Genomic DNA, 25,645 nt, shown 5'->3' with positions numbered 1-25,645 from the left:
TCTGTCTCGCCTCTCTGCAGTGATTATTAGTTGTCTCCACCTGCGCCCCGTTAGTCTCCTAGCATATCCCTGTGTTGATTGTCAGTTGTGTTCACCTGTGCCTGGTTATACTTGTGTGTATATAAACCCGCCTTGTCTTCCATTAAATGCTTGACTGGTTATTGCAGTGTTGTGTTCCTTGTCCATAATCTAAGAGGTCCTTGTGTAACCTGTTCAGACTCTGGGTGCTCTGTTCTGCGTTTGGATCCACCATTTGCCTCACACTGTGACAAAATAACATGAGCACCAAATAGACTTGCTGTCAATACAGTGATTGACACACAGATTCAAATGAGTTTGTGGCCTATGTTTGAGGTGCAGCGTCATGCACTAGCCCATTGGTTCTCAAAGTGGGGTATGGGGACCCCCAGAGGTACTTGAGGTGGTTCCAGGGGGTCCCCAGCTAAATGATGGATAGGATCCAAATGGACCCTAATGGGTCTGTAACTCCATTTGTACACAGAGTTAAATTAACATTGATTTTATAATATAAATTCGGGTCCCAGAGGTATAAATGCCATTAAATGGGGGTCTGTAGCCTAAACTGGGGGGGTCAAACTGGGGGTCCTTGACATTAAAATGGTTGAGAATCACTGCTAGAAAGCCGTATAAACCTTCTCTTATTGGGGTCCCTGGCTTATCTTTTCAAATGGGGGTCTGCGGGCTAATAAGTGTCAATTTGGGGGTCCAATTGACATGAAAAAGGTTGAGGACCACTGCACTAGCCCATTGGTCCTTGAGGGGGTTCCAGGGGGTCCCCAGCTAAACGTGTTAGTATAGCATCAAAATCAGTTTGACCAGTAAAACCCCCATATAACACTATAATCTCACATAGAGTCACATTGTGAGCTTGTAGATCTGCTCAAACAATGTTAAATGTGTAACATTTAGAATATTTTTAAAACATTTTTAAACAACTTAACAAGTTAGGGTTAGGAACAAACCACAATCCAAAAACTTCAAGACAGGAGAATACCATAACAACACTCACACCTAGTGGTGGTCAGTATCAAAGTACATTTACTTGAGTTGAGACCATGCAGGGTACCCATAGCAAGCGAAAATCCTAAATGAGACCTCCATTATGTATCATTTGTGTCTCTAGATAAAGATGAGCACCAGCCGAGACCAAAGTGCATTTTCTCATTCTTCTCAATTTGAACTCCTGAGATATGACACTGTTCAGTCTCACAGTGATCACTGTTTGAGTTCTCAAAATGATCTTAATGGCGTCGCTATTATGGAGTCTCATCTCTGTCTTTCAGAGATCACTGTTTGAGTTCTTGGGATAATCTCACTAACATCTATTTTAAAGAGTCTCATCTCTGTCTTTCAGTGATCACTGTTTGAGTTCTTGGGATAATCTCACTAACATCTCTTTTAAAGAGTCTCATCTCTGTCTTTCAGTGATCACTGTTTGAGTTCTTGGGATAATCTCACTAACATCTCTTTCAAAGAGTCTCATCTCTGTCTTTCAGTGATCACTGTTTGAGTTCTTGGGATAATCTCACTAACATCTATTTTAAAGAGTCTCATCTCTGTCTTTCAGTGATCACTGTTTGAGTTCTTGGGATAATCTCACTAACATCTCTTTTAAAGAGTCTCATCTCTGTCTTTCAGTGATCACTGTTTGAGTTCTTGGGATAATCTCACTAACATCTCTTTCAAAGAGTCTCATCTCTGTCTTTCGGTGATCACTGTTTGAGTTCTTGGGATAGTCTCACTAATATCTATTTTAAAGAGTCTCATCTCTGTCTTTCAGTGATCACTGTTTGAGTTCTTGGGATAATCTCCCTAACATCTCTTTCAAAGAGTCTCAGCATGTCTATCTGATCACTAGTAGAGAGAAATATAATTATATACTTCATTAAGATAAAGCATATTAAACTTATGAAGTCAAAATGTTTTCACTTGTGGGTCAGCAGTGAATTCTAATTTGTAGGTGATTATCAGTTATTCATTTTTTATTATTACAACTGCAGGTCACAGTTTATGAAAACCTGCAGATCCTGTCAGTCAGTTCGGTCCATTCCGTAACAAATCTAACATTACATTGCAGACCGTACTCTATATCGGACCAAGAAAGCATATTCTGACTATATCATATGTCATCAATATTAAGCCGATATTTGGCAATGTCCATATATGGCCAAGCTAGAATTCATTTACAAATCAAGACATCACCTGGAAATCCATTCATGAATATAACAACACTGTCCTCATCAAACCCTGCATATCCACACGTGGAGGCCACTGAATCATCACCTAGATCTCCATATATAGAGCTGACCTCTACATTTGATTTCCAGAATGCCAAGGTGTACAACATGAGATAAAAAAAAAGAAAAATAAATTAAGTGACATTTAGAATTATGTACTGTATGTTTCATTTATTTGTTTTTATTTTGAACAGTTTGTCAGGGTTCCCACACATTTTTACCAATGAATTTCCAAAACTTTTCCAAGACATTTCCAGAATATTTAACCCAATTTCCAGGCCTGAACAATCATTCAGCGCAATAATGAGTCTCTTACACATATGTGTGCAATGCCCAGACAGGCAGCGTAGCAAAAATAAACCATAGAATTTATTATGGTACAATTCCATTTTCGTGCCAAATTTACTAACTACGCATCACGCTGCAGCACATTGTGAGCTTGTAGATCTGTTATTTTTGTCACGTCCGCACAGCCCGTTCGCATATTTTTACATCATTACACAACATATTTTGTGTAATGTTATAGATGTTTTGGGGAAAAAAAATTATAACAAAATCAATAGCCAAAAACAATACATAGCCAAATATTTTTCCAGGACCCTTAATAAATTCCAGGAGCCTAGACACATTCCAAATCTTTTCCAGGACTGGAAAAAGATTTTCCTAATTTCAAAATATTTCCAGGAATTTCATGACCGTGGGGACCCTGGTTTGTTCATTAACTGACACTCACAGTATAAACAGAAGCATATCTAAAACTTCTCAATTGTGTTTGGAAAATGAGCTGCAAAGACAATGCCAGGCATAGAGGTCAAGTCAATGAAAATAACTTTTCCCAATATATGCTCAAGGGAAACTGCTACTGTATTAACAGGGGTTTCAAACAGAGGCACAACATGAAAGCAGGTACCATTTGTGACACTATCTTTAAGCAAAGTAAAATCTGCACATTCCAATACATTAATAAGAGCCCATTTGACAACAGACTGTACAGACGTAAGGAAGAACTCAACCTGTCCATATTTTATCTCTGCTCCATTAGAAAAAACGACTGTACAATTATTTCTTCTATTGCCTTTCCCATAATGTCTTGATGTGAGATAATGTCTCTTAACTTGTGCCCTATCAAATCTTCTCACCGTTTTAGGATCAATGCTGTGACCAGCATGTCTTTCCAAGGTAGTCATGTGAATTTCCTGTAGCTGAACTTCACTTGATGCGCCAATAAGTTTTATTCTTTTATCATTGTTTTCCTGACCAAAACTATGGTCCTTTGTCATCATAGTGTAGAATTTAGCTATGTCATCAGCTGGCTTTATGGTTTGCGAAATACCAGGTATAGCCTGAACTAGTTTCACTGCAGAGACCATCTGAATTGGTATATTCTGAGTACCATGTATGAGCCTCAACAAATAGCCATTTTTGTCTTCAAAATGGAAACATGAGTGAGTCCATAATGGACCAAGGGCCCTGACACTATCTGCTAAGTGAACTAGGAGGTGCACATTTGCAGTTTGGTACCGCTCACCATAAAGATTAGACATTTGAGAACAGAAGTTCCACAGCAGTTTCTCAGCATGATCAACCTGTTCTACAGATATGGATTCCATCAACAGAATGAAAATGGCTTCACTTAGGAGGAGGAAGTGATTGTAGTACGATGTTGCAAGGATTCCTCGGAAAACAACAGGTCCATAGAAGAGCAAAAGATCACGATATTCTGATGCCTTAAAAAACATTCTGTGTGATAACACTGATCGCGGATATCGTGTTAAAGATGGAGGGGAGATATCTTTACATCTCTGGTCAATTTCCTTACAATGTTTTGAGATGCTGAAAGGCTTAGAGGAAAACTCTGGAGAAAACCATAGAGCCATCAAAAGGCGCATCACTCCCAGAAGAGCCGAGTGCATATAATCAATGCCAGTGCCTTGGATTAGTTTATAACTTTTAAGCTGTCTAAGCACACAGGGACCCTTCACCCCCTTTACAGTAGTTTTGGTGTCATTTGCCATTTTAGCATAAAGGTCAAACCCTTCATCTGTGCGTGGTGGCCCTTTTGGATCTTCAGTTATGAATGGAAATGCATGAACATGTCCCCTTTCCCCAGTCTTCACAGTTTCCCCAGGCTGTTCACATTTATGACACCCATGTTTACCATTGTATTGAATTGAATTAAGTACTAAAGCTTTCGCAGGCAGGTCACATGTTCCTGCAATAGTTAGCACTTTACACACAAAGGGTTCAGATGCCCCTGCAGGTTGCACAAGAATTCCATCATCTTCAAGTTTTCTGAGTGTGTCGCTTAGTGGCTTAAGAAAAGTATGCATGGATGGTTTTGAATCGCCATACCAGAGTCCAGCAAATATCATATTTTGTCTTTTTGTGCGCTCAATGAAGCTCAATTCGTTAATGACGCAATAAAAAGGCCACACAGAAAACTTGGAAGATTTGAAAACCGGTACCCCATCTGTGTTCCAAGTAAGTGATATGTTATTAGGGTTACTAAGAGGACCACCCTGATCTACAAGCTGTCTGTAAATGTCTGCATCATATATATCTTCAATGTTGTTAGGATCTTTTTTCTTTCGGCTGAATCTAAAGTTAAGCTTCTCCTGAAAACCAGGTGTAAGAAAAAAAGACCTTATTTGAGCGTCAATTGGAACCTCAATGAAATATGAGGATGATTCTTCTTCACTGGTCGCACAAGACAGACATTGTAACTGTTCACCTTCTATGGGCACAAAACATTTCCTGCAATATTTATGTAAAATAGGGGATGAAGCAGAGTGAGAAAAAAAATAGTTTTTGAACTTCTGTACACTGTTCAAGCGGTCTGTATTCAGACTATGGGGACAAAGCAACTTGCACAATTTGAGCAAGTCGCTAAGGGCCGTATCAGTTACTTTATGGCAGTTCACATAAGCCATGATTATCAAAAGGCACTCTGGAACAGTTATGGATGCATTGTCATACAAAGGTGAGTCCGTTTTGTCCTCGCAAGTTGACTGTGCACTCCCCTCACCTAAACAGTCTTCAAATCCTTCACAGAAGATACCTCCTCCATCATCAAATACCCAATCGCTGTTATCAGGGAACACTTCGGGTTCATCACCATTGCCATGCAGTTCAGTTAGGACATCAGAAAGGACATCACCGTCTCCGTTCGGGGCCCCGTGTGGTGAATGGCCATCGTCTGTAAGAACCAGACGAGGAAAATAAAAAGCTAAAGCAAAAGCTTTACCCACTCCCATCTGCAGAAGCCATTTTAGGATTGTTGTGACTATAGTAAAATGTTATACAATTGACATATGGAGTAAACAAACAGTCATCATGTGAAACACATAATTGCAAACTGATAAACAGGAATACAGCATCTTCAACTTCAATGATTGCAAACTGGGGACAAGAATGTCTGCATAGGGATGTGGTTGTGTGCGTGTGCACTCTCCCCACCTGTTTGGCTGTGTGTAGCAGATAGGAGGCAGTCAGCTGAATTGTCTGGATGGGCAGCAAAGCCTCCAACAGCATCCCCAGATCTGTAATGGTCGCCTGCTGGGACAATGTACAGAGAGAGTAGACCATTACTCACCAGGCGGCCATGCTTGCTTTTTGCATTGAAAAACTAGTATATTGCGCTGTGACAATGACAGGATAACGATCTAAGGTGCAGACCTACCACTGGCCCCTTGAAGCGATGATCCACCTCCAGCGCCCTGCAGGGTGGGTCCGCCTCCAGCACCCTGCGATGTTTGCCAACCTCCAGCGCCCTGCGGGGTGGGTCCGCCTCCGTACACATAGCCTAAATATACAAAGAAATTACTGACGTATTTCATAACTTTATACTTAAAACGTTATACTTAAAAAAAAAGAACACTAATAGTGGAAATAGCCGATCTACAAGCAATGTGAGCTTGTAGATTTTCTATTTCCACTATTCACGATTATGACAAACTAATTGCGATTATGTCAAATAATTGACGATTAGACGATTATAATTGTCTAATCGTCGTAAGACAATTGAAGAATAATTGTCTTAGCCCTACCTCCGGCCCCCTGTGGGGTTGGTCCACCTCCAGCGCCCTGCGATGTTGGTCGGCCTCCAGCGCTCTGTAGCTCCCTGTGTGGGGTTGGTCGACCTCCGGCCCCTAGCAGCTCCCTGTGTGGGGTTGGTCGACCTCCGGCCCCTAGCAGCTCCCTGTGTGGGGTTGATCCGCCTCCAGCACCCTGCGACCTACCTAAATATACAAAGAAATGACAGACGGTTCGGTGGAATTTTATTTACTTAATGTAAGATGGTTGTCATGTGAATATGGTTTAATCAATGAAACGTTTTACACATGACTGAGATAATCTACACTCATGTTCCATTCTTTGAACGCTGTGTGTGTCCCTCCTGTGACAGGGTTTGTGTGTGGACTAAATTTTACAGGGTCAGTGATTCTCAATCAGAATTAATTAAGTCAGAGGTTTTCAGGTGGTCCGTGTAGGTATTTCAGGTGGCCCCTGGTCATATATTTCAGTAATGTTTAATACGTTGGACCAGCTGTAATTGTGTCCGTTGACCACCACTTGAGAAGCAGTGCACTACATTGACCTGGTAACCAAAGATGATGAGTCAATGAAGTCAGTTACTAGGAAGTAAGAGGTCAAGCAATTCCACAGAAAAGCAGAAGAGCAATAATCTCAAAAAAATGAAAGTGTGGTCATTATCAGGAAATGTGTCAATTTAATGTTGTGTTTGCTCACTCCTAAATATTACCAATCAGCATAGTATCAGTTTTGGATGAAGTAAGATAAATAGATCAGTGGTAGGTTCTTAAACCTTTCTGAGCTCTGGAGCACTAAAATAGTGGTCCCCATGGGTTGATTATTAGCCAGGGCGGTGGTCCCTGGTTCACAATCAGTTGAAAACCCCTGAATTAAGTGCATATGTCTCACCTGTTGCAAAACACACCCTCACTCTCACACACACAACTTACTTAAAGATGACTCGTTAGTCCCCAATTGGACAATGGCAGCTGTAGGGCGGGATGGCTGTAAGGGGGGAAATAATTATTAAATAATATCTGCTGCAGCTTTGCTAAAAAAAATGTATCAAAATAATATCTGCTGCAGATTTGCTTAAATATGTCAGGCCACCCACTCACCAATTCTGCAGTCCTTCTTGGTCGTTTATTATTTTCATTTTGTCTTCTCCATCTTTTCTCATCTTCTGGTCTGTTCATCTTCACACCCAATACTAGTAAATAGATACAATTTGGAATATAGTGTTGGAATGAACATTTGGATATAAATAGTTAATGTGCCATAAATAATATCATTTCGAACAGAAGGTCTTTGTTTATGTTAATTGGTCCATAGTTGGTGTAGTATTCAATGCTTTAGAGTGTGTTTAGTAACAGAATCTATTTACTAAACAGAATATATTCAGGTGGGTTGCAATTAATCCAATCATGAGAGAGCAGCAGCCACATTCTTTTATTTAGTTGTTTGAGGGAACAATTTGTGCATTATCCATCATTACCACTGCAAATCATAATCAAATTTTGTATTTTGCCTTAGTCAGAAGTAAATGCTTTCCTGACCCTTCATATGTACAGGAAATCAACATGAATTCAACTGTAGAATTGTGTGGCATGTTCTTTAAATTGGGCTTAAATTAAATAGTTGTTGTTTTCTATTCAGCTACTTTGAACACACCTAATCTATCCCCTTATCTTTTTTTAATCATACCCTGTACCCTGTAGGCCATACTGATCATATTTATATCACGACCTTACTTAAGATGTGGGAGACTACAAATAAACAGCTATAACACTGAATGTACAATTTGCATAGACCATTCCACCACTAATACACCTGAACAAATACAATATTTAAACGTGGTTTCAAATAATGAGTGCTTGGAATGATTGTGTGTTAAATAGGTATCAAAGTCCGACTGAAATGCTTACTTTTAGTCGGTGTATTTGCAGAGCTGCATCATCATCCCAGGGTTGTGTAGAGATTTCCGTCGCATATCAAAAGAAAGGATGCGGAACGATGACGTCATTACGTATTCCAAGCACACCGAACGTCATTGGATGGAACGCAATGTCGTCATCACGTTTTGTGTGGAGACGAAATGTGATTGGACGCGCCGCTTTTGATGCTTCCTCCCGTTGAAATTAAGAGTGGGAAGAAATCAGCTGGTGAAGAAGTTAGCCCTAGCCAAACTTTTCCTCCGTTGGCCCGGTGTGGTGTGCTGGCGTTTTTTGTGCAAACGTTCAAATTTCAGGTAAGAATCATAGTTTACGTTAGTTGTTTATCTGTAAAACGTTATGAGTTGAGTAATTAAGTTCTTTTGACATTGTTTGAAACGTTGAACCGTCATAATGTTCGCGTCGTTCTAGGTGGAGCTCATTAATATGGCTGCAGTGTTTAGCACCATGGTTCTCAAAGTGGGGTCATTGAGTGGGCTCCAGGGGGTACCCAGATAAATGTTGGATAGTTAGTAACCAAATGGACCCTTATGTTGCTGTAACTCACAGAGTGTACAAATGGAACCAAATGGACCTTACGGGTCCATTTGGTTCCATTTGTACACTCTCTGAGTTATGGTGGTCCGTGGTCTAATGCAGGGGTTCCCAAAGTGGGGTCCGGGGACCCCCAGGGCCCTATATATATATATACATCAGCTATTTTCCAAATATCTTGATATTCTTTGAACATTTTTGAATATGTTTTACATTTTTAACACCACATCTGGAACTCTTTTCAGATGGGGGTCCGCGAACAAATCCGCATTCATTTAGGGGTACTTGACCTGAACAAGTTTGAGAACCACTGGTTTAGCACACAACAAAAGTGTTTTGGCCCATGAAGATAAAACTGATATGTTTCATTAATGGGCTCTATGCACAGCAGCCGTATTGGACAGAAAGTGGGCCCCTTCCTTGCTTCCTTCACAGGTGTTACCAATGACACTAATGAAGGCTCTGTTCCATTTAGTGTAGCACAGTGGTAATCAAACTTTTTAATTTCAAGGACCCCCATAACTCTGATTGTGTACAAATGTAACCAAATGGACCCGGGAGGGTCCATTTGGTTCCATTTGTACACAATCAGAGTCAAATGGAACCAAATGGACATTTGGTTACATTTGTACACTCTCAGAGTTACACCCTCTCAAGGAACCATGAGGGTCCCTGGACCACACTTTGAGACCCACTAGTATTTCTAGTGAGCCAACATGCACAATATCAGCACCCTGACTCTGTTTGACCAGAATGGAACAGAGCCTTCATTAGTATCATTGGTAACACCTGTGAAGGAAGTAAGAAGAGGCCCAACTTTTCTCCAAAATGGCTGCTGTGCATAGAGCCTATTGAAGCGTTTCTAGACTAGCCTGGTGGACCAGACTTTATGAGGATGGTAAAACCAGGCTATTTCTAGACCGCAGGTTTTATTCTTTTTGCTATGTGACAAAGTATAAATAAAGGGCATTAACAAATAAATTGATCTGTCCCAGCGTTTACACCTATAACATTACTTTTATCTCACTTAGTTAAAACCTCCACCCTGATTACCTCTGTTTTATAATATTAACATTATATAATACACACTAGCTACTACATTCATGCATTGCTCGACTTATAAGGTTTGAATATTTGTTCTGATAGCTTTAAATATTGTTTGCATTTAATAGTGAAGTGGATTTGGTAAATGGTGTTTTTTAGTAACTTGGTTAGTTTTAGTATTGGTTAAGTAACCCAATATTTATTGACTCATTTATGTTTTTTTATTATTTCAGAATGGCCACGACTGGGAAGAGACGGCGAACTCAATCAAAGAAAAAGATAGAGAAACCGGTTTCCCCCCCTACCCAAAATGAGGATTCTGGTAAGCTTAATAGTTTTTATTTTTATTTTTAAATACAGGTTATAGTATACTGGAAAAAGGGGATAGGGAAAATAAACATTTGTTCTAATCGTAACCCCATTTAGACCTGGGCGCTTTAGCTTTGAATCTACTGGAACCATCATTTACTATTGAAAAGTAGCAGATATACAAGCTCACAGCGTGGCACAAAGTGCAGTGCTGCGAGATTGTAGATTTTGAAAAATGTGTGCCAGCCTTTGAATATTTGACCTGATTCTATGATGTCTTCTAAATCCTAGATCTGCTACTTTATTTGTTCATCTTTGAATCTATATTTTTCGAAGCAGACCTTTGTACGCCCAAATCTCTGCTTCTGGGGGTCCCAGGAAAGTTTTATTTTCTTTTTTTGGGGGGGTGGGAGGCCCCTTGCAAATATATGTAATTTTGGAGGTCCACATGATAAGGTTTGAGAGCCACTGATTTGGAAAAGGGATCGAGCAGTCTTGTGACTGCTAGACTTGTGCACATTTTTCAGAATTATTCAAAAATAGTTGAGCACAGTAGGGCACCGTGAGTACCAAGCTGCGAGCTTATAGATCTGCTATATTCAAATAGTTAAAGCATAAAATAATGGTTGAAGTGGTTTAATACTTAAATCTAATGCAAAATACTGTCCCAGCCTTGGGATTTATCAGAATGATCTTATCAAACAGTCCAGGACAGGGGGATCTTCAACAGGGTACCTCAGTACTACTGGGCCCCTGATGGGCTGCATTTTTTATGAACTAATTGACCTCTATCAGCTTAATATTTCTTATTTGTATTATGATGATGAGTTATCAACTTGCTTAAGTTGTAAGTTGGATTTAAAAGTGTCTGCTAAATGCTTAAATTGTAAAGTGTTCATTGTTCATTTCTCTCTGCTAAGGGGTCCTTGGCCTGGAAAACAGACCCCTGGTCTAGGCCAGTGTGTGTGTGTGTGGTGTTGTTTTTTTGTAATTGTATTAAAAAAAAAAAATTCTGTCCTTTACAGGTTATTATGCTTTCGTACACTTTGAAGATGATGCTACAGCAAAAATCTTCAGTCCCTCCAGCATTTTAGTAGGCATGGACGAAAGTCCTGTCCCACGCCTCCAAGACCTCAGAACTGGACAAAATGTTTTAGCCAAGTGGTCTGATGGCAAGTTTTATAAGGCCACAGTTGAATATGTCGCTCCAAAAGAACAGGGGAACCCCCCCGCCCCCCCAGTAAAGGAAAGGCAGACACCAAAGCAGGCTTTTCTAAAAGGCCTTTTAGGGTCTCCTCCTGTAAATGAAGCATTGTCAGGGTCTTCATCAGACACTATTATGATAGAAAGGAGCCCTTTGCCAGAGTATGGGGAAGACATCGGAGTCTCGCCATCCTCCCACGGGGCCAGGGAAGGCGGACCCTCCTCGCACGGGGACAGAGGCGGACCAACCCCGCACAGGGACCAGCAGAGCACTGGAAGTGGACAAACATCGCAGGGTGCTGGAGGCGGAACCACCCCACACAGGGGCGCTGAAGGCGGACCAACATCACAGGGTACTGGAGGTAGGCCTGTGACAATTATTACATAATCGCAATTAGTTTGTCATAATCGTGAATAGTGGAAATAGAAAATCTACAAGCTCACAACGCCTTGTGAGCTTGTAGATCGGCTACTTCCACTATCAGTGTTATTTTTTTTAAGTATAAAGTTGTCCAATGCGTCTGTCATTTCTTTGTATATTTAGGTAGGTCGCAGGGTGCTGGAGGCGGATCAACCCCACACAGGGAGCTGCTAGGGGCCGGAGGTCGACCAACCCCACACAGGGAGCTGCTAGGGGCCGGAGGTCGACCAACCCCACACAGGGAGCTACAGAGCGCTGGAGGCCGACCAACATCGCAGGGCGCTGGAGGTGGACCAACCCCACAGGGGGCCGGAGGTAGGGCTAAGACAATTATTAGATAATCGTCTAATCGTCAATTATTTGACATAATCGCAATTAGTTTGTCATAATCGTGAATAGTGGAAATAGAAAATCTACAAGCTCACATTGCTTGTAGATCGGCTATTTCCACTATTAGTGTTCTTTTTTTTTAAGTATAACGTTTTAAGTATAAAGTTATGAAATACGTCAGTAATTTCTTTGTATATTTAGGCTATGTGTACGGAGGCGGACCCACCCCGCAGGGCGCTGGAGGTTGGCAAACATCGCAGGGTGCTGGAGGCAGACCCACCCTGCAGGGCGCTGGAGGTGGATCATCGCTTCAAGGGGCCAGTGGTAGGTCTGCACCTTAGATCGTTATCCTGTCATTGTCACAGCGCAATATCAGTATCGATTAAGCCAAAGACATTACCTATACTGTTGCTCAAATCATTGCCCTATGCAACTCAACATCTCCTCCTGTAAATGAAACATTGTCAGGGTCTTCATCAGACACTATTATAATGGAAAGGAGCCTTCTGCCAGAGTATGGGGAAGACATCGGAGTCTCGCCATCCTCCCACGGGGCCAGGGAAGGCGGACCCTCCTCGCACGGGGACAGAGGTGGACCAACCCCGCACAGGGACCAGCAGAGCACTGGAGGTGGACAAACATCGCAGGGTGCTGGAGGCGAAACCACCCTACACGGGGACCTGCAGAGCGCTGAAGGCGGACCAACATCACAGGGTACTGGAGGTAGGCCTGTGACAATTATTACATAATCGTTTTATCGTCAATTATTTGACATAATCGTGAATAGTGGAAATAGAAAATCTACAAGCTCACAACGCCTTGTGAGCTTGTAGATCGGCTACTTCCACTATCAGTGTTTTTTTTAAGTATAAAGTTGTCCAATGCGTCTGTCATTTCTTTGTATATTTAGGTAGGTCGCAGGGTGCTGGAGGCGGATCAACCCCACACAGGGAGCTGCTAGGGGCCGGAGGTCGACCAACCCCACACAGGGAGCTGCTAGGGGCCGGAGGTCGACCAACCCCACACAGGGAGCTACAGAGCGCTGGAGGCCGACCAACATCGCAGGACGCTGGAGGTGGACCAACCCCACAGGGGGCCGGAGGTAGGGCTAAGACAATTATTAGATAATCGTCTAATCGTCAATTATTTGACATAATCGCAATTAGTTTGTCATAATCGTGAATAGTGGAAATAGAAAATCTACAAGCTCACATTGCTTGTAGATTGGCTATTTCCACTATTGGTGTTCTTTTTTTTAAGTATAACGTTTTAAGTATAAAGTTATGAAATACGTCAGTAATTTCTTTGTATATTTAGGCTATGTGTACGGAGGCGGACCCACCCCGCAGGGCGCTGGAGGTTGGCAAACATCGCAGGGTGCTGGAGGCGGACCCACCCTGCAGGGCGCTGGAGGTGGATCATCGCTTCAAGGGGCCAGTGGTAGGTCTGCACCTTAGATCGTTATCCTGTCATTGTCACAGCGCAATATCAGTATCGATTAAGCCAAAGACATTACTGTTGCTCATATCATTGCCCTATGCAACTCAATATCTCCTCCTGTAAATGAAACATTGTCAGGGTCTTCATCAGACACTATTATAATGGAAAGGAGCCTTCTGCCAGAGTATGGGGAAGACATCGGAGTCTCGCCATCCTCCCACGGGGCCAGGGAAGGCGGACCCTCCTCGCACGGGGACAGAGGCGGACCAACCCCGCACAGGGACCAGCAGAGCACTGGAGGTGGACAAACATCGCAGGGTGCTGGAGGCGAAACCACCCTACACGGGGACCTGCAGAGCGCTGGAGGCGGACCAACATCACAGGGTACTGGAGGTAGGCCTGTGACAATTATTACATAATCGTTTTATCGTCAATTATTTGACATAATCGCAATTAGTTTGTCATAATCGTGAATAGTGGAAATAGAAAATCTAAAAGCTCACAACGCCTTATGAGCTTGTAGATCGGCTACTTCCACTATCAGTGTTTTTTTTTAAGTATAAAGTTATGAAATACGTCAGTAATTTCTTTGTATATTTAGGCTATGTGTACGGAGGCGGACCCACCCCGCAGGGCACTGGAGGTTGGCAAACATCGCAGGGTGCTGGAGGCGGACCCACCCTGCAGGGCGCTGGAGGTGGATCATCGCTTCAAGGGGCCAGTGGTAGGTCTGCACCTTAGATGGTTATCCTGTCATTGTCACAGCGCAATATCAGTATCGATTAAGCCAAAGACATTACCTATACTGTTGCTCAAATCATTGCCCTATGCAACTCAATAGCATTTCAAATCAAGAATGATATTGTCTTATGCTGTATTTTTAAATGAATGCTGCTTAGTTTTCACTGTAACTCAATATGTTATTTTCTTTTACAGAAATATTGTGCCGTATCGTTATAGAAATATTTGGCATAAGTACTGAAACCCCCTCCCCCTTTGTGCACCCCTAGCCAGTGGACTGGGACCTGACTGGAGCAGTTGCGATCCATCGAATCACTGGGGCAGCAGACCAGAACCATCGCACGACTGGGGCAGTAGACCGGGACCTCAGGACTGGGGAAACACGCCTGTATACTATGGGTAAGTTTAATTGCCACTATTCACCTGTTTGCTGGTTGATCCCTGACTGACCAACCAGCAGGTACCTTCTGTCTTCTCCTGCCCTGGTTCTGCCTTATGGATGAGGATTTTCTTTTTTAAACAATATTTTTGGAGAAAAAAGAAAAACATAATATGCCCAGTCACTATGCTGTACCTGAGATGTTCCTTTTTACTGGCACCAAGTTAAAAGGGAAAAACCTAAACGCAAATTACACTGTGATGTCATCACGGTGTAATTTGCTATGTAAACCATGTTATATTACTGCTATTTGTGCTGTTTATATAATTTCTAACAAAGTTCCACACAACTCCACTAAGGTTTATTAATGACCGTTAAATATTAATGGGTGGTTTCCCCCGTTGAGCAAGAATTAAATACACAGAATATCAATATGAAGCAACTGAAAAACAGGTTATTTCAATGGTAGTGGAGGGAGAGAGAAATCTTTTGTCCAAACAAGAAACTGCGACCAATGGGTGTGAAGAGGGGCACAACCACAGGCGGGACAAAGGGTGAATTAGTACTTATTCACAACTAATGCAAATAGACAATCTAAAAGCTTACAACTCAATGCGTTAAACATTATCTGTTTTAGCTATAGTGCAGTCATTGTCCACGTCATTTCTTTGTATATTTAAGTTATGTTTTATCTACCCTACAGAGTCCAGACAGCTCTAGAAATGGCCTATGGTGGGAATGGCGCCGGTCCAGACCCTGCCAGAGGTGGTGGGAGAGAGGAGGACAGCGCTCCCCATTACTGGAGAGAACCAGGCAGGTTTTTAATGTTTAATGTACTGGTGTATATATGCTGCAAACCAATTTGTCCTTTGGGGACATTAATAAACTTGAACTTTGCTCATCAGATGAGGGCAACGTCCCGGCACCTACGTGGACACCCTGCGCTGCTTGCAAGACAGCGTTTGAGAGGTTGCTCCGTCAGAAGAAGGCGGTCGAGGAGGTCGCCTCGAAAATAGGCAAGTCATCTATGTTCATTTTAGTTGCTTGTTTTCTGTTGCTTTGTTAACCTAATGAAGAAAACACCTAATAATGAATCTATTTGTGCCATTTCTATTTTTCAGACCCAGGCCAGCTGCAACAGATGCAGCATCTCTTAAGTTTGATTGGTCAGAGCCCAGAACCACAAGCCGGAACCTCCAGCCCTACAGCAGCAGCCGGTCGACAGGAGCTTTTTCCAGAAAGCGGCTTGTGGATCTCCTCCTTCAAACTTGCTGCCATCCACCAGGCAGCAAGACAGGACTCCATACGCCTGTTCCACTCTCTCTTCGACCACTTCTTTACAGCAGAGGAGTGTGACAACTCTGTTGCCTTTGGGCGGCATGGCAAGCCCCCAGAGGGAAAGAGGCTGCTGGACAGGAAGAAGGTCGAGGGAATTCAAAGTAAGTTTTTTCCCCCTTTACTCTATTACTGCTTTTGACGTACCGCAAGTATGTGACGACGCATCCAGCGTGCCAAAGTCTGTCATTTCAAACTCTTCATTTTGGCCGTTTCCAGTCATTGATCCGTGCGTGCGTGTGCAGCGCTGTTTGCTCGTTTCCCTGGCCTATGTCAGCCTGAGTGTTGCATTCTATGTCGCCATGCTTAAATAAATAAGAGGCCACTCTACCCCTGAGTCACTGCCGCCCCTTATCTTTGTATGCTTTATAAAGATAAGGTTGGTCTGTGGAGTTATTTGTCAAAATTTCTCATTGCAGCTTTACATGTTTTTGTCTTGCAGCCTATGTCCTGAGATGTGCAACATTGCCCGAGTGGACCGACATCACTGACTGCAAAATCAAGAAAGCCTTCATAAATAAGTGTAGGGCCAGAGGAGGGAAAGACGAACAGTAGTATGTATACTTTCTCCTAGCTCTGGCTCAGAGCGTTAGTGAGTTCCCTCTAACGCTCTGGAAGACCCCTAGCTCTGGCCATGTACAAGGAATTCCACTGCCCTGCCAGCGCGAAATGGTTTTGTTTATTTTCACTACTCTTGAGCGCTGGCAGGGCAGTGGAAATCCTTGTACATGGCCAGAGCGAGGGGTCTTCCAGAGCGTTAGAGGGAACTCACTAACGCTCTGAGCCAGAGCTAACTTTCTCCATGTACACTTTCTATTTATTTATTTATTTTTTTGTTTTGTTTTTCATGCTGCTTTCTGATCTACCTCGGTTGAGTAATGTTTGTTTTTATAGTTTGTTTTTAAAGTGTCACTCTTATTTATTTTTGTAGTTATTTTTATATTTAGTTATAGTAGTTATTTATTATTTATTATTTATTATTTATTATTTATTATTTAGTTATTTTTGTATTTCTGCAGTAAATGTGTCCCTCTGTTGTTTCGGCGACATTGTTTTTGTCATTCCCTCTCTGAAATCCCATATAGGAGTTTTCTGACCAATCAAACTTAAGAGATGCTGCATCTCTTGCAGGAAATGGAAAGCGTTTTTTATTTTGTTTCTAATAAACTAGGAGGAACCATGTTGAATCATGGATGTAACTTCTTTTCAGTTCAACCATGTTGAATCATGGATGTAACTTCTTTTCAGTTCATTTTAAACATGTAACTTCCTGCATCGTTCCTGACTTGTTTGGTCCCACAGTAAGAGTATAGTGCCCAAAGGGCACCAGTCCAGTGAATGAAAACGGTGATCTTTCCAGTTTCCGCCACAACCCCGATAATCTGGAGTTTTCATCACCACTAAACAGCCCTGGCTAGCTTGCTAATGCCGTGGCATGCTAATTGTTTTGGCAGTTTTTCAATATACAGTAGGCCGCGCAATTTGTAATCCTCTAAAACAAAAACAAAAAACGTTTGTCGTTTGTTTTGATGTTCTTCTTCCGTTTAATCAATCCATTTCACTGTACTGCGGTCCCTGTCGCTGCCAACCCGCCCACTGTTTCTGTGCAGACAACCACATGTCTCCTCTGATAAACGCAGTTACAATAGTTTTGAAATATTCATACGTTTTCGTTTTTTTATTTCGTTTTTCAGTTTGGCGTTTGATCAAGCTTGTAGATATTTTCGCTATATTTTAAAAGGTTTAAGTGGTTCATTTATAATGTCATTGTTCCCGTCCTAGAAATGTGTAGTGGAGTCAGGCTGCTGGGAATCACACCCAGGCCTCTGCTGTGGTGGTGGGTGTTGTACCTCTACGCCACCCAAACAACCCACATAATCAGACTGTTAATTGTGATGCGTGTCGTTTCTGGACATTTTGTTTGACATTTTTTGGGAAATGTGGGACATTTTGGGATCCATGGACAAGTCTGTGAAATACTGCAGTGCATGGTTCCCAAACCTTTTAGCTGGAGACCCAAAAGAGAAATTTGATGTCTCCCCGGGACCCAGACTGGTGAAAATAGCCGATCTACAATTTCGCAGGGTGTAGGGATCATTTTCTTTCCATTCTGCTGGGTCAGTGTGCGTTTGATGTTGGCAAATGCTTTGTTGAAAAGACAGTTTGTGTGCGTGCGTGCGTGTGCGTGCGTGCATGTTAATTTATGTCAATAAATGTTGTACTGTTAAACTGATCAATGATGTCTATTTCTTTCAGAAATCTGAGTATTAATTGTATAATACGTAATTGTTTCTCATATAGCTCCATTAATGCTCATGTGTGTCTCAGATCGAGGTCTCATATAGCTCCATTAATGCTCATGTGTGTCTCAGATCGAGGTCTCATATAGCTCCATTAATGCTCATGTGTGTCTCAGATCGAGGTCTCATATAGCTCCATTAATGCTCATGTGTGTCTCAGATCGAGGTCTCATATAGCTCCATTAATGCTCATGTGTGTCTCAGATCGAGGTCTCATATAGCTCCATTAATGCATCCAATAGAAACAAATGAGATGAGGAAGAGATATTGAACTCACAATGATGAGATCTCTATAAGGGCTCATTATTCTCAGATGTTTCTCAAATTCCCTTCAATGAAGGCTCCGGATGAGATCTCCTCTGTTTGTCATACTTCTCAAATACTTCTCAAGTTAGTGCCTGAACCAAACTTAGTTATCTTAGACTTTGTATCTCATTCTCATCTCTCTCTATTGCTCCTAGTTTTGTCCTTAGGAGTAATAGGGCAGCAGCAAATGATCACAGAATGATATACAAACGAGAAGGCAATAGTTATGTCTCAGAGTTGAGATTCAGCAATAGATAAGCAACAAAAATTTTGCTATGGGTAGGCAACTTTAGCTATGGGTGCCAACATTGGCACTGGGGAGGGTAATCAGTGACATACTGGTATAAGTGTGAGAGAGGGTTTTTCTTTAAAAAACAAACCTGTTCTAATGTAGTCAGTCAAATTAAGACCTCACATCTATGCAATTTACATCCTGCACACAATTCTACACCCATTCAAACTCTGAACTCTGGGGAGGGAGTGTTGGAGATAGGTGGGCTATTGCTCTGAGTCTCATGATCATTACAATGTCCTGATGTGAAAGAAAATATGTCGAAGGAAAAAGCAAATCATAATAATAAATATAGCTGCAAGCAGCGATAATACGGGGCCAGGAGAGAGAAAGAGAAATGATAATTCCTTAAACAGGTCAGTTCATGAAAGTCCTTGCGGTCTTGTTTCCAATGAGGGCCTGTGAGCAATTAGGGGTTAAGAGTCTTGCTCAGGGACAAATTTCATCGACACATTTGCTGACCTGGCCTGGAATCGTACCTGGGGCAACCAGAGCCTCTGGCTCCCTAACCACTCAGCTATGGCCGACCCTCAGAGAGAGAGAGAGAGAGAGAGAGAGAGAGAGAGAGAGAGAGAGAGAGAGAGAGAGAGAGAGAGAGAGAGAGAGAGAGAGAGAGAGAGAGAGAGAGAGAGAGAGAGAGAGAGAGAGAGAGAGAGAGAGAGAGAGAGAGAGAGAGAGAGAGAGAGATGGAAACGGAATAGATTGAAGATAGAAACGGAATAGATTGAAGAGACAGAGAGAGAGACATGGAAACGGAATAGATTGAAGATAGAAATGGAATAGATTGAAGAGAGAGAGAGAGCCATGGAAACGGAATAGATTGAGTCATGTTTTTCACTCGTTCACAAACCATTTACCAATGAAGAAATTGTACATCTCCTCAGAACCAAAATTAGTGAAAGTAGCCGATCTACAAGCTCACAAACCATTAAAAGTTGTCAGATTGTACATTGGCTATTTTCACAATGAAGTATGTTATACATTGAAAAAACATACTCTCATTGCTATCTGAAAAGTTGTGAGATTGTAGATCAGCTATTTTCACAATTAAGTATGTCATACATATAAAAAAACATACTCTCAAATAAGCATTTCATGTTATCTTCAACAATTGCACATGCATTCATTGAAATGATCATGTTGTGTGCAATGCAATGGTTACTTTGGGGCTTGAACCAGAGACTTTCAGACTGGCATGTAGACAGTGTACTGACTGAGGGAAATTATCATCCAGCATGGATTGCTTATTTGTTCAGGCTTTGCTAAGGGCAACTAACTTGCTTTGCATTGTGGGTCATTTGGGTCTTTGACACATGGCTTCACCAAACATTTAAAGCCATCTTCCACAGATACCACCAGTAGGAGAGAATTGGATGACCAGGGTGAGTTTGTTCAATGATGAAGCATTTATTTTCTGTTGTTGTAATCATGATAATGGGTTTTTTAATTGTTTGTTCTACTGATTTACAAAGTGATGTTTCTAATTGGTAGTTAGTGTTATACATTACAAGTATTGAACTCCAGTACTTGAGTCAAAGTACAGATACTTCTGGTCAAATATTACTCCACTACAAGTGAATGTTGATTAATCAAATTTGAACTTGATTGAAATACTGGAGTAATTGCTTTTGAATATACGTATTTTAAAAAATGAGTGTTTTAAAAAACACTCAGAAGTCATAAATACATATCAATACTGAAATATGCATATCTACAAGTTTGGCACAACATAGTGAAGTGTTTGTTAGGAACAAATGTTCCTTTGTTTGACTTTATTTTATGTAGAACTACCACCACCCTAGCCAAAGTATCCATGGTTGTTTCTCCCTTTTTAGCCTGTCCAGAAGCTCAGGGATATTGCAGGTAACGTGATGTGTTTTGTGTCATAATTTAGTCACAATAGCTTTTCATAATCTTCAGTTTGTTCACTATGTTTTCTATTTGCTTTGTAGATTTTGTGAAGAAAGTGTTGATTGAGGTTGCTCAGTTGAGCTTTGTTGGATGTTTGGAGGTCTAGTGATTATTATTATTTTATTGGTATTTGCTTTGCTAGCCAGACAAAGATTGAGAGCATCAAGCAATAGAAAGAGCCTGTTGGATAATCCATGTTGAGAACCCAGTTCAATATGGAGATCTGCAGGGATCAGAAATCCAAGAAGTTTACAAAATGATGATTGTGTTCTGCCTCATTTCTTTGTTTAATCTGTTTAATAGCCTGGGTTCATCAACTCCAAGACCTTTGAGACCATGGTGCAGGAGCAAATCAAGCTTTTGGAGAAACCTGCTGTCCAGAAGCTCAGGGACATCACAGGTAATGTGATATGTTTGGTGTCATAATGTAGTCACAATATCTTTTCATAATTTTCAGTTTGGTCACTATGTTTTGTATTTGCTTTCTAGATTTTGTGAAGAAAGTGTTGGTTGAGTTTGCTCAGTTGAGCTTTTTTGGATATCCCAACCTCATCAAAGTTGCTAAGGCATTTTTTGTTAAATACAGAGATAGTTTTCTGTATGCAATGTGGCTCTCTGGAGTGAGTGTGGAAATATAGTGGCACTCTACTTCATCAAAGTTGCCCATTCCTGTGCTCTAGTGATTATTAGAGCAAATCTAACTTCTGGAGGAACCTGCTGTCCAGAAGCTCAGGGACATTACAGGTAATGTGATGTGTTTGATGTCATAATTTAGTCACAATAGCTTTTCATAATCTTCAGTTTGGTCACTATGTTTTCTATTTGCTTTCTAGATTTTGTGATTTTGAGCTTGCTCAGTTGAGCTTTGTTGGATTTCCCAACCTCATCAAAGTTGCTAAGGCGATTATTTTTTTTTTAAATAGAGGATAATATTTTTCTGTATGCAATGTGGCTCTCTTGAGTGAGTATGGAAATATAGTGGCCCTCTCCTTCATCAAGTTGCCCACTCCTGTACTCTAGTGATTATTATTATTTTATTGCCATTTGTTTTGCTATCCAAACAAAGATTGAGAGCATCAAGCAGCATTAAGAGCCCATTGCATAATCCATGCTGAGAACCCAGTTCAAGATGGAGATCTGTGGGGATCAGAAATTCAAGAAGATTCATCATACATCACACCTATCCATACTCCTCACTGAGCAGTACTATAATCACCCAAATGACAGCTTGCGATATAATAATTAAGTACAATGCAGTCTTTGCAATAAATACAATGACAACTTCCAACTCAAATACAATGACAACTTCCAACTCAACAAGACCAACAGATGTCCCTCATGCAACATAGTACCCAAAAAAGCATAAATTACAAAATGATGATTGTCTTCTGCCTCATTGCTTTGTTTAATCTGTCTTCTTCATAATGTTGTTTGTTTTTGTAGTTACATATTGTTTGTGAAATGACATTTATGTTATATTTTAATTGTAATATTTGTGTAATCAATAAAATCAATGATTATTGAAGAAACATGTTTTCATTCTTTAAAATGTTATATAAATATAAAATGCTACAATGTATATGTTGGCAGAAGAACATATCACATTGTTGTACAATGTATCAACATTTCCTACAGACTGAATACACCTACATAAGAAAACATCATCACCACAGCCCAGGTTCAATTCCCAGTCAGGAATCTATCTAATTTTGTCTGAATTCAGTACAAAAGACCTCAATGTAAACAAGTCAAAGCCTTTTTTGGATTTAAAATCCTCTTAGCAGGCCTTATATTGAACTTTACTTTCCTATTTTGACAAACTGCTTGTAAAATAATCAATCAATATATGGTATAGCTTTCTAAGCCTTATTTGACTATAGTAATGGGAAAGCACAGCTACTAAAGAAAATGGGGGGGAAAAACAAAACATCAAACTTGAGAAAGTTGACTTGAGCTTGAGACTCCAAAAACAGTCAGAAATGCTCTTGTGGTTTTTATTTTTCCCATTTCTCCTCCACCAAAGTTAGTGTAGGTTTATTTATACAGTGCAGACATATTTGAATAACAAAAATAACACTACAAAGCATATTGTAAGTGTACTCAGTGTTACTGTGAATCTGGGCCTGAGTGGGTCTGGCTGAGTTTGTGTGGGGCAGAAACATGCATGGAGTGTGTGCAATTTTTTATATTTAATTATGTATGTATGTGTGTGTGTGTGTGTGTGTGTGTGTGTGTGTGTGTGTGTGTGTGTGTGTGTGTGTGTGTGTGTGTGTGTGTGTGTGTGTGTGTGTGTGTGTGTGTGTGTGTGTGTGTGTGTGTGTGTGTGTGTGTGTGTCAGGGAACTGGGGGGGAATTGTTATAGTATATCTTCCAAAAAAATGTAGAACACACCACTGGGGCCCTGGCAACTCTGACTGGGCTCTTAGCTCTCTGCCTGCCTGAGCATAACTGAACCTATGAATCTGTACTCTCATTTTCATAGGGTTACATGGCGGCTTTCCGACATGTCGCCTTTCCGACGTTAACGAACCCTATACCTAACCCTCACCCTAACCCTAACCGCACGCGGAAGCCACTAGTCGGAGTGGCGAGATGTCGGGGTGGAAGACTGTTACCTTTCATAGGAGAGGATCCTACCACAGCAGAGGAAGCAATTAACCTTCAAAAATAGCTTATCTACCAGCGGACAAATATATCATGAATAACCCGACACATAAATAGATATTGTACTTTCAGACTGAACACCATTTTGTGTTTGAATTCATTTCTGAATACCATAGAATACTTTGCCATAAACATTGTGAAACAACCCTCTCCCTCTACAGTACATGATACCTTCCACTGGGACCTCCCCTACTTAAGCTACATGGTTTGGTCCATGCTCTGTTTGGCAGTTAAACCCACCGTGTCAGTACTGCAAACAATGAGTAACTCCTTTTAACACATGTTACACAATAAATGGAATGTTTTATCACTGTAAAGTCTGTGTGTATTACTTGTGAATTTGTGAATGCATTCAACAGTATTGACATAATAGTATTGACATTTGGTTAGGACCTATCTGCCACACTTCCAACAGTTGCTTCCAAACTGGCCTGTGGTTTTGATTAAGAATTGGACGCACCTGTGTGGTGTGGTGTGGTGTGTGTGTGTGTGTGTGTGTGTGTGTGTGTGTGTGTGTGTGTGTGTGTGTGTGTGTGTGTGTGTGTGTGTGTGTGTGTGTGTGTGTGTGTGTGTGTGTGTGTGTGTGTGTGTGTGTGTGTGTTTAATGCTCTTAACCCAAGTGTCTGTATGTATAGTGCATGGGTTGCCCCATGACAGAGACCATCACTTAATATAAAGTATCATAATATAATGACCTAATACATTCACATTTTAAAATAATCACAGAAACAATGTTACATTCTCTCTGACCTACAATGTATTTTGTGAAATATGCAAATGTGGTGAGATTCAACAAAAATGTAGTGTCAAGTACATGAAGAATACATCAACACTGTATTTGTGCATAGATTACTGGTCCATTTGGTTCTATTTCTACACTCTTAGAGTTACAGACTTGTAATTCAAGGAACTTTGAAGATCCCTCAACTCAATTTGAGGACCACATACATTTAGCGCTAGCTCTGTTTGTACATTTAGGGCTAGTTTCTATTATTTGGCTGAGTACAGGACAACACTGGAGTGGATCCATACATGGGACAGAAACAACTAAGGACATGTTTTCTTGCTGTTGAAGCTGATCTGTGTCAACTGTGATTGTGTGCAATGTCAGCCCCTACAATGTAGTTATATTGATACATCTTCCTTGATAGGAAGATGTATCATGTACATAATTGAACAGTAGAATTATTTATATACTGTTTCAGAGGAAGCATTACTCTAGTCCAGCAAGGGTGAGACTCTACTGTAAGAAGACAGGGTGCATTTCTCCTTTCCGACATGTCGCCTTTCCGACGTTGACGAACCCTATACCTAACCCTAACCCTAACCCTAACCGCACGTGGAAGCCACTAGTCGGAGTGGTGAGATGTCGGAATGGAGAGTGAACACCAAGAAGACAATACTTGAATGCAATATAAAATATAAATTAATTTGAAGGGATTAAATAAAAAAAAAGTTCATGATTGAATAATTTTAGGCTTTCTCAATGTTATTAGTGAAGTGGTGTGAATGGAGTAATCTAAAACAATGTTGCATCCTAAACACTTATTTATTTAGGTATTACTTTGTCTAATCCTATATTCTTGCTATTCTAGATACACCCAAGCAATTGAATAAATTGCTTATCATTTTTTACTGTTATAATTATTTTTGATCAATTCTCTTACTCTATTATGTAATCTTATAACGTTCAAACCGTCATATCAGCATTAAACCATGAGATGGCAGCAAAGGCCATTGTGGCTCAAATCATTTACATCCTATCTGTATTACAGCGAATTTAAAAAAAACACCTTCTAAGACTGTTTAGGGACTAGAGTTTGTTATATCTGTTTTCAGTTTGAACACTGTTATGTGGTGGTCTAGGATGAAGTCATGGTAACATATACCCAAATTACATACTTGACAGACAAAGGTTGAGGTGAACTGAAAAGTTGTTTATTAACAAATTATGGTGAACCCAAAAAAATAGAAAGCCAAGTAACAATACAGGGAGGGTCTGGTGGTGCCAAAGCAAACACAGAAAACATTTGGAAGAAATGGAGCTAGCTACAGGGTCTGGCACTATATGTATACAACAACAAGGTGTTTTCTGATGCAGAATGCCTTTAACAGCTAGGAGAAGTTGGAAAACATTCAAGAGAAAACTGAAAAATATGGTTATGGATTCAACTCTGTTTACCATTTGACTGAT

The sequence above is a fragment of the Gymnoscopelus microlampas genome, assembly GCF_963454915.1.
Source record: "Gymnoscopelus microlampas genome assembly, chromosome: 1".
Lineage (NCBI taxonomy): Eukaryota > Metazoa > Chordata > Actinopteri > Myctophiformes > Myctophidae > Gymnoscopelus > Gymnoscopelus microlampas.
The sequence above is the reverse complement of the archived record's forward strand: the minus strand, read 5'-3'. Positions refer to the sequence as shown.